At 37.5% G+C, this 12,962-nt stretch overlaps 10 non-coding genes across 10 annotated transcripts; 6 read left to right on the top strand and 4 right to left on the bottom strand.

Annotated features, from left to right (window-relative positions):
- The first annotated feature begins 46 nt into the window (after positions 1-46).
- trnak-cuu (transfer RNA lysine (anticodon CUU)) lies at positions 47-119 on the top strand. Its single transcript has one exon. It is a non-coding gene; the product is annotated as a tRNA-Lys (tRNA).
- A 1,273-nt stretch (positions 120-1,392) lies between these two features.
- On the top strand, positions 1,393-1,465 carry trnak-cuu (transfer RNA lysine (anticodon CUU)). Its single transcript has one exon. It is a non-coding gene; the product is annotated as a tRNA-Lys (tRNA).
- Positions 1,466-2,275: 810 nt separating this feature from the next.
- Positions 2,276-2,384, bottom strand: trnal-caa (transfer RNA leucine (anticodon CAA)). The gene is made up of 2 exons: positions 2,347-2,384; positions 2,276-2,321 (listed from the first exon to the last, which is right to left on the bottom strand). It is a non-coding gene; the product is annotated as a tRNA-Leu (tRNA).
- A 381-nt stretch (positions 2,385-2,765) lies between these two features.
- On the top strand, positions 2,766-2,838 carry trnak-cuu (transfer RNA lysine (anticodon CUU)). Its single transcript has one exon. It is a non-coding gene; the product is annotated as a tRNA-Lys (tRNA).
- Positions 2,839-3,076: 238 nt separating this feature from the next.
- On the bottom strand, positions 3,077-3,149 carry trnak-uuu (transfer RNA lysine (anticodon UUU)). The gene has a single exon. It is a non-coding gene; the product is annotated as a tRNA-Lys (tRNA).
- A 969-nt stretch (positions 3,150-4,118) lies between these two features.
- Positions 4,119-4,191, top strand: trnak-cuu (transfer RNA lysine (anticodon CUU)). The gene has a single exon. It is a non-coding gene; the product is annotated as a tRNA-Lys (tRNA).
- A 1,273-nt stretch (positions 4,192-5,464) lies between these two features.
- On the top strand, positions 5,465-5,537 carry trnak-cuu (transfer RNA lysine (anticodon CUU)). The gene has a single exon. It is a non-coding gene; the product is annotated as a tRNA-Lys (tRNA).
- A 711-nt stretch (positions 5,538-6,248) lies between these two features.
- On the bottom strand, positions 6,249-6,357 carry trnal-caa (transfer RNA leucine (anticodon CAA)). Its single transcript has 2 exons — positions 6,320-6,357; positions 6,249-6,294 (listed from the first exon to the last, which is right to left on the bottom strand). It is a non-coding gene; the product is annotated as a tRNA-Leu (tRNA).
- A 693-nt stretch (positions 6,358-7,050) lies between these two features.
- Positions 7,051-7,123, bottom strand: trnae-uuc (transfer RNA glutamic acid (anticodon UUC)). Its single transcript has one exon. It is a non-coding gene; the product is annotated as a tRNA-Glu (tRNA).
- Positions 7,124-8,103: 980 nt separating this feature from the next.
- On the top strand, positions 8,104-8,176 carry trnae-cuc (transfer RNA glutamic acid (anticodon CUC)). Its single transcript has one exon. It is a non-coding gene; the product is annotated as a tRNA-Glu (tRNA).
- The last annotated feature ends 4,786 nt before the right edge of the window (positions 8,177-12,962 follow it).

Below are 12,962 nucleotides of genomic sequence, written 5' to 3'. Positions count from 1 at the left end.
AAACAGTGTCACCTCAAAATTGTCAAACTTGTCAAGATTGTCAAATGCCCGACTAGCTCAGTCGGTAGAGCATGAGACTCTTAATCTCAGGGTCGTGGGTTCGAGCCCCACGTTGGGTGCTTAGGCCTTTGACATAGAATGTTTTCATGCAGTGTCACCAGTTTACCCTGAATCAAAATGTGTTTGCTTGAAAAACTGAAATTGTTGCCATCGATTGGGGCAAGTTTTAAGCTCAGACAACACTAAGAAAAAACTCAAATAAAGTCCCAAATTCTTATGCCAGCACCTGCAATTCTTCTCACAAAAGAACTAGTAGAAAGATTACACATGAATAGACAGATGTTGCCTTTAGAACGTATGCCTAACATGGGACTTCAACCCATGACCCTGAGATTAAAAGTCTCATGCTCTACCGGCTGAGCTAGTCAGGCTACAAAATGATTACAGACAGAAACAGAGTAAAATAGTCAGATAGATAGATAGATAGATAGATAGATAGATAGATAGATAGATAGATAGATAGATAGATAGATAGATAGATAGATAGATAGATAGATAGATAGATAGATAGATAGATAGATAGATAGATAGATAGATAGATTCTTTCATTCATTCATTCATTGGTTGATGACACAGTAAAAAAGTTTGTCACATAAGCGCACAAATCTTCAAATGAGTGGCACAGTAGTTATTTTTAAGTTTTTTTATGTTAGATAACAACATTGTTAACAGAAAAGCACTTTTCTAAAAAATTTAGAAAAAGACCAACATATGTCTTTCTGCAGATCTGTACACCAAAGATACACCCACCCATCTTTGAATAAATTGCTCTTGATAGCGTCCAGAGATCTTTATTCTAGAGATAAAATTATTCATAAACATTTGTTACTAGTTAATGAATGTGTCAAGAGTGGAATTTGAACCCACGCCTCCTACTGGAGAACAGAATCCCCATATTGGAATGGAAGCAATGCTTGAGTCTGGCGCCTTTGACCGCTCAGCCATCTTGACTGAAGATTGGTGTGGTATAATAAAGTTGCAGAGGTTGAATTGTGACCTACCTTCTGAAGTTGTCCTTTGCTATTTCATTGACCTTGTAGAACCACTTATCCCAAGTAAGACTGCTGGCTGTGATAATGAATACCATCGATAAGTTGTAAGTTTGGTCAAATGTCTGAAATGAAGTTGCCCAATCAAAAGCAATTGTTTTCATTCAAGTTCTACCCATTCCCAAAACACTTTAGATCTGTAGAAGATTGGTGGTCAACTTCAAAAGCTCTTTTATTGTTACTGAGTTACAGTAATTTGTTGTATCTGAAGGACCAGGGAAACAAACCCTGAATGGCAAAACAGTGTCACCTCACGTTGTCAAACTGGTCAAGATTGTCAAATGCCCAACTAGCTCAGTCGGTAGAGCATGAGACTCTTAATTTCAGGGTCGTGGGTTCGAGCCCCACGTTGGGCGCTTAGGCCTTTGACAGAGTATGTTTTCATGCAGTGTCACCAGTTTACCCTGAATAAAAATGCGTTTGCTTGAAAAACAGAAATTCTTGCCATAGATTGGGGGGAGTTTTAAGCTCATACAACACTAAGAAAATACTCAAATAATGTCCCAAATTCTTATGCCAGCACCTGCAATTCTTCTGACAAAGAACTAGTAGAAAGATTACACATGAATAGACTGATGTTGCCTTTAGAATCTATGCCTATCATGGGACTTGAACCCATTACCCTGAGATTAAAAGTCTCATGCTCTACCGACTGAGCTAGTCAGGCTACAAAATCATTACAGACAGAAACAGAGTAAAATAGTCAGATAGATAGATAGATAGATAGATAGATAGATAGATAGATAGATAGATAGATAGATAGATAGATAGATAGATAGATAGATAGATAGATAGATAGATAGATAGATAGATAGATAGATAGATAGATAGATAGATAGATAGATAGATAGATAGATAGATAGATTCTTTCTTTCATTCATTCATTGGTTGATGACACTGTAAAAAAGTTTGTCACATAAGCGCACAAATCTTCAAATGAGTGGCACAGTAGTTATTTTTAAGTTTTTTTATTTTAGATAACAACATTGTTAACAGAAAAGCACTTTTCTAAAAAATTTAGAAAAAGACCAACATATGTCTTTCTGCAGATCTGTACACCAAAGATACACCCACCCATCTTTGAATAAATTGCTCTTGATAGCGTCCAGAGATCTTTATTCTTGAGATAAAATTAATCATAAACCTTTGTTTCTAGTTAATGAATGTGTCAAGAGTGGGATTTGAACCCACGCCTCCTACTGGAGACCAGAATCCCCATATTGGAATGGAAGCAATGCTTGAGTCTGGCGCCTTTGACCGCTCGGCCATCTTGACTGAAGACTGGAGTTGTATAATAAAGTTGCAGAGGTTGAATTGTGACCTACCCTCTGAAGTTGTCCTTTGCTATTTCATTGACTTTGTAGAACCACTTATCCCAAGTAAGACTGCTGGCTGTGATAATGAATACAATTGATAAGTTGTAAGTTTGGTCAAATGTCTGAAATGAAGTTGCCCAATCAAAAGCTATTGTTTTCATTCAAGTTCTACCCATTCCCAAAACACTTTGGATCTTTAGAAGATTGTTGTTCAACTTCAAAAGCTCTTTTATTGTTACTGAGTTACAGTAATTTGTTGTATCTGAAGGACCAGGGCAACAAACCCTGTATGGCAAAACAGTGTCACCTCACGTTGTCAAACTTGTCAAGATTGTCAAATGCCTGACTAGCTCAGTCGGTAGAGCATGAGACTCTTAATTTCAGGGTCGTGGGTTCGAGCCCCACGTTGGGTGCTTAGGCCTTTGACAGAGTATGTTTTCATGCAGTGTCACCAGTTTACCCTGAATCAAAATGCGTTTCCTTGAAAAACAGAAATTGTTGCCATAGATTGGGGGAAGTTTTAAGCTCAGACAACACTAAGAAAAACTCAAATAAAGTCCCAAATTCTCATGCAAGCACCTGCAATTCTTCTCACAAAAGAACTAGTAGAAAGATTACACATGAATAGACAGATGTTGCCTTTAGAATCTATGCCTAACATGGGACTTGAACCCATGACCCTGAGATTAAAAGTCTCATGCTCTACCGGCTGAGCTAGTCAGGCTACAAAATGATTACAGACAGAAACAGAGTAAAATAGATAGATAGATAGATAGATAGATAGATAGATAGATAGATAGATAGATAGATAGATAGATAGATAGATAGATAGATAGATAGATAGATAGATAGATAGATAGATAGATAGATAGATAGATAGATAGATAGATAGATGGATAGATTCTTTCATTCATTCATTCATTGGTTGATGACACAGTAAAAAAGTTTGTCACATAAGCGCACAAATCTTCAAATGAGTGGCACAGTAGTTATTTTTAAGTTTTTTTATGTTAGATGACAACATTGTTAACAGAAAAGCACTTTTCTAAAAAATTTAGAAAAAGACCAACATATGTCTTTCTGCAGATCTGTACACCAAAGATACACCCACCCATCTTTGAATAAATTGCTCTTGATAGCGTCCAGAGATCTTTATTCTAGAGATAAAATTATTCATAAACATTTGTTGCTAGTTAATGAATGTGTCAAGAGTAGGATTTGAACCCACGCCTCCTACTGGAGAACAGAATCCCCATATTGGAATGGAAGCAATGCTTGGGTCTGGCGCCTTTGACCGCTCAGCCATCTTGACTGAAGATTGGTGTGGTATAATAAAGTTGCAGAGGTTGAATTGTGACCTACCTTCTGAAGTTGTCCTTTGCTATTTCATTGACCTTGTAGAACCACTTATCCCAAGTAAGACTGCTGGCTGTGATAATGAATACCATCGATAAGTTGTAAGTTTGGTCAAATGTCTGAAATGAAGTTGCCCAATCAAAAGCAATTGTTTTCATTCAAGTTCTACCCATTCCCAAAACACTTTAGATCTGTAGAAGAATGGTGGTCAACTTCAAAAGCTCTTTTATTGTTACTGAGTTACAGTAATTTGTTGTATCTGAAGGACCAGGGAAACAAACCCTGAATGGCAAAACAGTGTCACCTCACGTTGTCAAACTGGTCAAGATTGTCAAATGCCCAACTAGCTCAGTCGGTAGAGCATGAGACTCTTAATTTCAGGGTCGTGGGTTCGAGCCCCACGTTGGGCGCTTAGGCCTTTGACAGAGTATGTTTTCATGCAGTGTCACCAGTTTACCCTGAATCAAAATGCGTTTGCTTGAAAAACAGAAATTGTTGCCATAGATTGGGGGGGAGTTTTAAGCTCAGACAACACTAAGAAAATACTCAAATAATGTCCCAAATTCTTATGCCAGCACCTGCAATTCTTCTGACAAAGAACTAGTAGAAAGATTACACATGAATAGACTGATGTTGCCTTTAGAATCTATGCCTATCATGGGACTTGAACCCATTACCCTGAGATTAAAAGTCTCATGCTCTACCGACTGAGCTAGTCAGGCTACAAAATCATTACAGACAGAAACAGAGTAAAATAGTCAGATAGATAGATAGATAGATAGATAGATAGATAGATAGATAGATAGATAGATAGATAGATAGATAGATAGATAGATAGATAGATAGATAGATAGATAGATAGATAGATAGATAGATAGATAGATAGATAGATAATTTCTTTCATTCATTCATTGGTTGATGACACTGTAAAAAAGTTTGTCACATAAGCGCACAAATCTTCAAATGAGTGGCACAGTAGTTATTTTTAAGTTTTTTTATTTTAGATAACAACATTGTTAACAGAAAAGCACTTTTCTAAAAAATTTAGAAAAAGACCAACATATGTCTTTCTGCAGATCTGTACACCAAAGATACACCCACCCATCTTTGAAAAAATTGCTCCTGATAGCGTCCAGAGATCTTTATTCTTGAGATATAATTAATCATAAACCTTTGTTACTAGTTAATGAATGTGTCAAGAGTGGAATTTGAACCCACACCTCCTACTGGAGACCAGAATCCCCATATTGGAATGGAAGCAATACTTGAGTCTGTCGCCTTTGACCGCTCGGCCATCTTGACTGAAGATTGGAGTTGTATAATAAAGTTGCAGAGGTTGAATTGTGACCTACCCTCTGAAGTTGTCCTTTGCTATTTCATTGACCTTGTAGAACCACTTATCCCAAGTAAGACTGCTGGCTGTGATAATGAATACAATCGATAAGTTGTAAGTTTGGTCAAATGTCTGAAATGAAGTTGCCCAATCAAAAGCAATTGTTTTCATTCAAGTTCTACCCATTCCCAAAACACTTTGGATCTTTAGAAGATTGGTGTTCAACATCAAAAGCTCTTTTATTGTTACTGAGTTACAGTAATTTAATGTATCTGAAGGACCAGGGCAACAAACCCTGTATGGCAAAACAGTGTCACCTCACGTTGTCAAACTTGTCAAGATTGTCAAATGCCCGACTAGCTCAGTCGGAAGAGCATGAGACTCTTAATCTCAGGGTCGTGGGTTCGAGCCCCACATTGGGCGCTTAGGCCATTGACAGAGTACGTTTTCATGCAGTGTCACCAGTTTACCCTGAATCAAAATGCGTTTGCTTGAAAAACAGAAATTGTTGCCATCGATTGGGGGAAGTTTTAAGCTCAGACAACACTAAGAAAAATTCAAATAAAGTCCCAAATTCTTATGCAAGCACCTGCAATTCTTCTCAAAAAAGAACTTGTAGAAAGATTACACATGAATAGACAGATGTTGCCTTTAGAATCTATGCCTAACATGGGACTTTAACCCATGACCCTGAGATTAAAATTCTCATGCTCTACCGGCTGAGCTAGTCAGGCTACAAAATGATTACAGACAGAAACAGAGTAAAATAGTCAGATACATAGATAGATAGATAGATAGATAGATAGATAGATAGATAGATAGATAGATAGATAGATAGATTCATTCATTCATTGGTTGATGACACTGTAAAAAAGTTTGTCACATAAGCGCACAAATCTTCAAATGAGTGGCACAGTAGTTATTTTTAAGTTTTTTTATTTTAGATAACAACATTGTTAACAGAAAAGCACTTTTCTAAAAAAATTTAGAAAAAGACCAACATATGTCTTTCTGCAGATCTGCATACCAAAGACACACCCACCCATCTTTGAATAAATTGCTCTTGATAGCGTCCAGAGATCTTTATTCTTGATATAAAAGTAATCATAAACCTTTGTTTCTAGTTAATGAATGTGTCAAGAGTGGGATTTGAACCCACGCCTCCTACTGGAGACCAGAATCCACATATTGGAATTGAAGCAATGCTTGAGTCTGGCGCCTTTGACCGCTCGGCCATCTTGACTGAAGATTGGACTGGTATAATAAAGTTGCAGAGGTTGAATTGTGACCAACCCTCTGAAGTTGTCCTTTGCTATTTCATTGACCTTGTAGAACCACTTATCCCAAGTAAGACTGCTGGCTTTGATAATGAAAACAAACGATAAGTTGTAAGTTTGGTCAAAAGTCTGAAATGAAGTTGCCCAATCAAAAGCAATTGTTTTCATTCAAGTTCTACCCATTCCCAAAACACTTTGGATCTTTAGAAGATTGGTGTTCAACTTCAAAAGCTCTTTTATTGTTACTGAGTTACAGTAATTTGTTGTATCTGAAGGACCAGGGCAAAAAACCCTGTTTGGCAAAACAGTGTCACCTCACATTGTCAAACTTGTCAAGATTGTCAAATGCCCGATTAGCTCAGTCGATAGAGCATGAGACTCTTAATCTCAGGGTCCTGGATTCGAGCCCCACGTTGGGCGCTTAGGCCTTTGACAGAGTATGTTTTCATGCAGTGTCACCAGTTTACCCTGAATCAAAATTCGTTTGCTTGAAAAACAGAAATTGTTGCCATAGATTGGGGGAAGTTTTAAATTCAGACAACACTAAGAAAAAACTCAAATAAAGTCCCAAATTCTTACGCCAGCACCTGCAAATCTTCTCACAAAAGAACTAGTAGAAATATTACACATGAATAGACAGATGATGTCTTTAGAATCTATGCCTAACATGGGACTTGAACCCATGACCTTGAGATTGAAAGTCCCATGCTCTACCGGCTGAGCTAGTCAGGCTACAAAATGATTACAGACAGAAACAGAGTAAAATAGTCAGATACATAGATAGATGATAGATAGATAGATAGATAGATAGATAGATAGATAGATAGATAGATAGATAGATAGATAGATAGATAGATAGATAGATAGATAGATAGATAGATAGATAGATAGATAGATAGATAGATAGATAGATAGATAGATAGATTCTTTCATTCATTCATTGGTTGATGACACTGTAAAAAAGTTTGTCACATAAGCGCACAAATCTTCAAATGAGTGGCACAGTAGTTATTTTTAAGTTTTTTATTTTAGATAACAACATTGTTAACAGAAAAGCACTTTTCTAAAAAATTTAGAAAAAGACCAACATATGTCTTTCTGCAGATCTGTACACCAAAGATACACCCACCCATCTTTGAATAAATTGCTCCTGATAGCGTCCAGAGATCTTTATTCTTGAGATAAAGTTAATCATAAACCTTTGTTACTAGTTAATGAATGTATTAAGAGTGGGATTTGAACCCACGCCTCCTACTGGAGACCAGAATCCCCATATTGGAATGGAAGAATTGCATGAGTCTGGCGCCTTTGACCGTTCGGCCATCTTGACTGAAGATTGGAGTTGTATAATAAAGTTCCAGAGGTTGAATTGTGACCTACCCTTTCTAAGTTGTCCTTTGCTATTTCATTGACCTTGTAGAACCACTTATCCCAAGTAAGACTGCTGGCTGTGATAATGAATACAATCGATAAGTTGTAAGTTTGGTCAAATGTCTGAAATGAAGTTGCCCAATCAAAAGCAATTGTTTTCATTCAAGTTCTACCCATTCCCAAAACACTTTGGATCTTTAGAAGATTGGTGTTCAACATCAAAAGCTCTTTTATTGTTACTGAGTTACAGTAATTTACTGTATCTGAAGGACCAGGGCAACAAACCCTGTAGGGCAAAACAGTGTCACCTCACGTTGTCAAACTTGTCAAGATTGTCAAATGCCCGACTAGCTCAGTCGGTAGAGCATGAGACTCTCAATCTCAAGGTCGTGGGTTCGAGCCCCACATTGGGCGCTTAGGCCTTTGACAGAGTATGTTTTCATGCAGTGTCACCAGTTTACCCTGAATCAAAATGCGTTTCCTTAAAAAACAGAAATTGTTGCCATAGATTTGTGGAAGTTTTAAGCTCAGACAACAATAAGAAAAACTCAAATAAAGTCCCAAATTCTTATGCAAGCACCTGCAATTCTTCTCACAATAGAACTAGTAGAAAGATTACACATGAATAGACAGATGTTGCCTTTAGAATCTCTGCCTAACATGGGACTTGAACCCATGACCCTGAGATTTAAAGTCTCATGCTCTACCGGCTGAGCTAGTCAGGCTACAAAATTATTACAGACATAAACAGAGTAAAGTAGTCAGAAAGATAGATAGATAGATAGATAGATAGATAGATAGATAGATAGATAGATAGATAGATAGATAGATAGATAGATAGATAGATAGATAGATAGATAGATAGATAGATAGATAGATAGATAGATAGATAGATAGATAGATAGATTCTTTCATTCATTGGTTAATGACACTGTAAAAAAGTTTGTCACATAAGCGCACAAATCTTCAAATGAGTGGCACAGTAGTTATTTTTAATTTTTTTTATTTTAGATAACAACATTGTTAACAGAAAAGCACTTTTCTAAAAAATTTAGAAAAAGACCAACATATGTCTTTCTGCAGATCTGTACACCAAAGATACACCCACCCATCTTTGAATAAATTGCTCTTGATAGCGTCCAGAGATCTTTATTCTTGAGATAAAATTAATCATAAACCTTTGATTCTAGTTAATGAATGTGTCAAGAGTGGGATTTGAACCCACTCCTCCTACTGGAGAGCAGAATCCCCATTATTGGAATGGAAGCAATGCTTGAGTCTGGCACCTTTGACCGCTCGGCCATCTTGACTGAAGATTGGAGTGGTATAATAAAGTTGCAGAGGTTGAATTGTGACCTACCCTCTGAAGTTGTCCTTTGCTATTTCATTGACCTTGTAGAACCACTTATCCCGAGTAAGACTGCTGGCTGTGATAATGAATACAATCGATAAGTTGTAAGTTTGGTCAAATGTCTGAAATGAAGTTGCCCAATCAAAAGCAATTGTTTTCATTCAAGTTCTACCCATTCCCAAAACACTTTGGATCTTTAGAAGATTGGTGTTCAACTTCAAAAGCTCTTTTATTGTTACTGAGTTACAGTAATTTGTTGTATCTGAAGGACCAGGGCAACAAACCCTGTATGGCAAAACAGTGTCACCTCACGTTGTCAAACTTGTCAAGATTGTCAAATGCCTGACTAGCTCAGTCGGTAGAGCATGAGACTCTTAATCTCAGTGTCGTGGGTTCGAGCACCACGCTGGGCGCTTAGGCCTTTGACAGAGTATGTTTTCATGCAGTGTCACCAGTTTACCCTGAATCAAAATGCGTTTGCTTGAAAAACAGAAATTGTTGCCATCGATTGGCGGAATTTTTAAGCTCAGACAACATTAAGAAAAACTCAAATAAAGTCCCAAATTCTTATGCAAGCACCTGCAATTCTTCTCACAAAAGAACTAGTAGAAAGATTACACATGAATAGACAGATGTTGCCTTTAGAATCTATGCCTAACATGGGACTTGAACCCATGACCCTGAGATTTAAAGTCTCATGCTCTACCGGCTGAGCTAGTCAGGCTACAAAATGATTACAGACATAAACAGAGTAAAATAGTCGGATAGATAGATAGATAGATAGATAGATAGATAGATAGATAGATAGATAGATAGATAGATAGATAGATAGATAGATAGATAGATAGATAGATAGATAGATAGATAGATAGATAGATAGATAGATAGATAGATAGATAGATAGATAGATAGATAGATAGATTATTTCATTCATTCATTCATTCACTGGTTGATGACACTGTAAAAAAGTTTGTCACATAAGCGCACAAATCTTCAAATGAGTGGCACAGTAGTTATTTTTAAGTTTTTTTTATTTTAAATAACAACATTGTTAACAGAAAAGCACTTTTCTAAAAAATTGTGAAAAAGACCAACATATGTCTTTCTGCAGATCTGTACACCAAAGATACACCCACCCATCTTTGAATAAATTGCTCTTGATAGCGTCCAGAGATCTTTTTTCTTGAGATAAAATTAATCATAAACCTATGTTTCTAGTTGATAAATGTGTCAAGAGTTTGAATTGAACCCACGCCTCCTACTGGAGAGCAGAATCCCCATATTGGAATGGAAGCAATGCTTGAGTCTGGCGCCTTTGACCGCTCGGCCATCTTGACTGAAGATTGGATTGGTATAATAAAGTTGCAGAGGTTGAATTGTGACCTACCCTCTGAAGTTGTCCTTTGCTATTTCATTGACCTTGTGGAACCACTTATCCCAAGTAAGACTGCTGGCTGTGATAATGAATACAATCAATAAGTTGTAAGTTTGGTCAAATGTCTGAAATGAAGTTGCCCAATCAAAAGCAATTGTTTTCATTCAAGTTCTACCCATTCCCAAAACACTTTGGATCTTTAGAAGATTGGTGTTCAACTTCAAAAGCTCTTTTATTGTTACTGAGTTACAGTAATTTGTTGTATCTGAAGGACCAGGGCAACAAACCCTGTATGGCAAAACAGTGTCACCTCACGTTGTCAAACTTATCAAGATTGTCAAATGCCCGACTAGCTCAGTCGGTAGAGCATGAGACTCTTAATCTCAGGGTCGTGTGTTCGAGCCCCACGCTGGGCGCTTAGGCCTTTGACAGAGTATGTTTTCATGCAGTGTCACCAGTTTACCCTGAATCAAAATGCGTTTGCTTGAAAAACAGAAATTGTTGCCATCGATTGGCGGAAGTTTTAAGCTCAGACAACATTAAGAAAAACTCAAATAAAGTCCCAAATTCTTATGCAAGCACCTGCAATTCTTCTCACAAAAGAACTAGTAGAAAGATTACACATGAATAGACAGATGTTGCCTTTAGAATCTATGCCTATCATGGGACTTGAACCCATGACCCTGAGATTAAAAGTCTCATTTTCTACCGGCTGAGCTAGTCAGGCTACAAAATGATTACAGACATAAACAGAGTAAAATAGTCGGATAGATAGATAGATAGATAGATAGATAGATAGATAGATAGATAGATAGATAGATAGATAGATAGATAGATAGATAGATAGATAGATAGATAGAGAGAGAGAGATAGATAGATAGATAGATAGATAGATAGATAGATAGATAGATAGATAGATAGATAGATAGATAGATAGATAGATAGATAGATAGATAGATAGATAGATAGATAGATAGATAGATTATTTCATTCATTCATTCATTGGTTGATGACACTGTAAAAAAGTTTGTCACATAAGCGCACAAATCTTCAAATGAGTGGCACAGTAGTTATTTTTAAGTTTTTTTTATTTTAAATAACAACATTGTTAACAGAAAAGCACTTTTCTAAAAAATTGTGAAAAAGACCAACATATGTCTTTCTGCAGATCTGTACACCAAAGATACACCCACCCATCTTTGAATAAATTGCTCTTGATAGCGTCCAGAGATCTTTTTTCTTGAGATAAAATTAATCATAAACCTATGTTTCTAGTTGATAAATGTGTCAAGAGTTTGATTTGAACCCACGCCTCCTACTGGAGACCAGAATCCCCATATTGGAATGGAAGCAATGCTTCATCATACAGTTATGAAATCATTAGTTCCAAAATCGGTGATCTTTGTCTCATCATTCCAGAGTATATAGTAATCTTCATCTCTTTCAGCATGGGCCCTAGCAAATCTTAGGAATGTAAATTTGTGCATGGGATTTAGGACAGGCTTCCTTCTTGGATGATACCCATGCATGCCATTCCTCTGCAGTGTCCGCCATATGGTGTCAAGGGAACTGGTCACTCCAGTTTTGCTTTCTACTGCTTTAGTCACCATGCAGTTGGGTTGAAGAAAATCACCATGCAGTGAACTTGCATGGTGATTTTCTTCAACCCATCTCATCAAAAGATACTCCTGTCTATGTTAACTTCTGTGGACGGCCTGGACGTCTCTGTAAGATAGTTGCACTTCCATCTTTCATTAATGTTAGGATCACTTTTGTCCCAGTATTTTGACTGATATGTAAAGCTTTGAGTATGAACTAGTTTAGTTAAATGTTTCAGATTTTTTGGATTAATTCATGTTAGTAACTTTATTTGTGTTTGCCAAACAGAGGCTACTGAGAAGTACATCTGATGTCTAATTATTTTTTGTTGAACTTTTTAGTTTGAGACACACCTAGATGTTTCTAGCTGACATTCTCTTTTACAGAACACATTGTCTGCATCACTGTGACTTCAAAACAAAGCTGAACATGTGATTTTCAGCTGAGGAACGCTCCTGCATTTCCCGGTCCTACATCGAGGATCCCTCTCTCATCACGGACTTCGAGACCTCCAGGCCTGGCGCTGGGATGCCAGGAGGCGTCCGTTGGGGGGGGGGGGGGGGGGGGGGGGGTCACTGTCATGTACCTGAGCAGAGGTGAGTCACACCATCTCCTCTCATCAGAATTGAGTTTATTCGCCACAGGTGAGGAGCAGAGGGAGCGGCAGCTGCAGGAGATTTCCCAATCAGGGACGCAGGTTCAAAAGGAGGATGGAGACATCTCATTGTGCCGGATGATTGCACCAGTTTAGGTAGCCCCAGCCACTTGTTTGCTCCTGTTCGTTCGTGTTTTTGACTCGCTCTCTGACTATTGGATTTATGACCTCGGACCGTGTTGTTGGACTACGTTTTTTTTTTATTTTCCCTGATGTCTGG

This window comes from Nothobranchius furzeri, chromosome 7 (assembly GCF_043380555.1).
Source record: "Nothobranchius furzeri strain GRZ-AD chromosome 7, NfurGRZ-RIMD1, whole genome shotgun sequence".
Lineage (NCBI taxonomy): Eukaryota > Metazoa > Chordata > Actinopteri > Cyprinodontiformes > Nothobranchiidae > Nothobranchius > Nothobranchius furzeri.
This window is presented reverse-complemented; position numbering and strand designations above follow the sequence as displayed.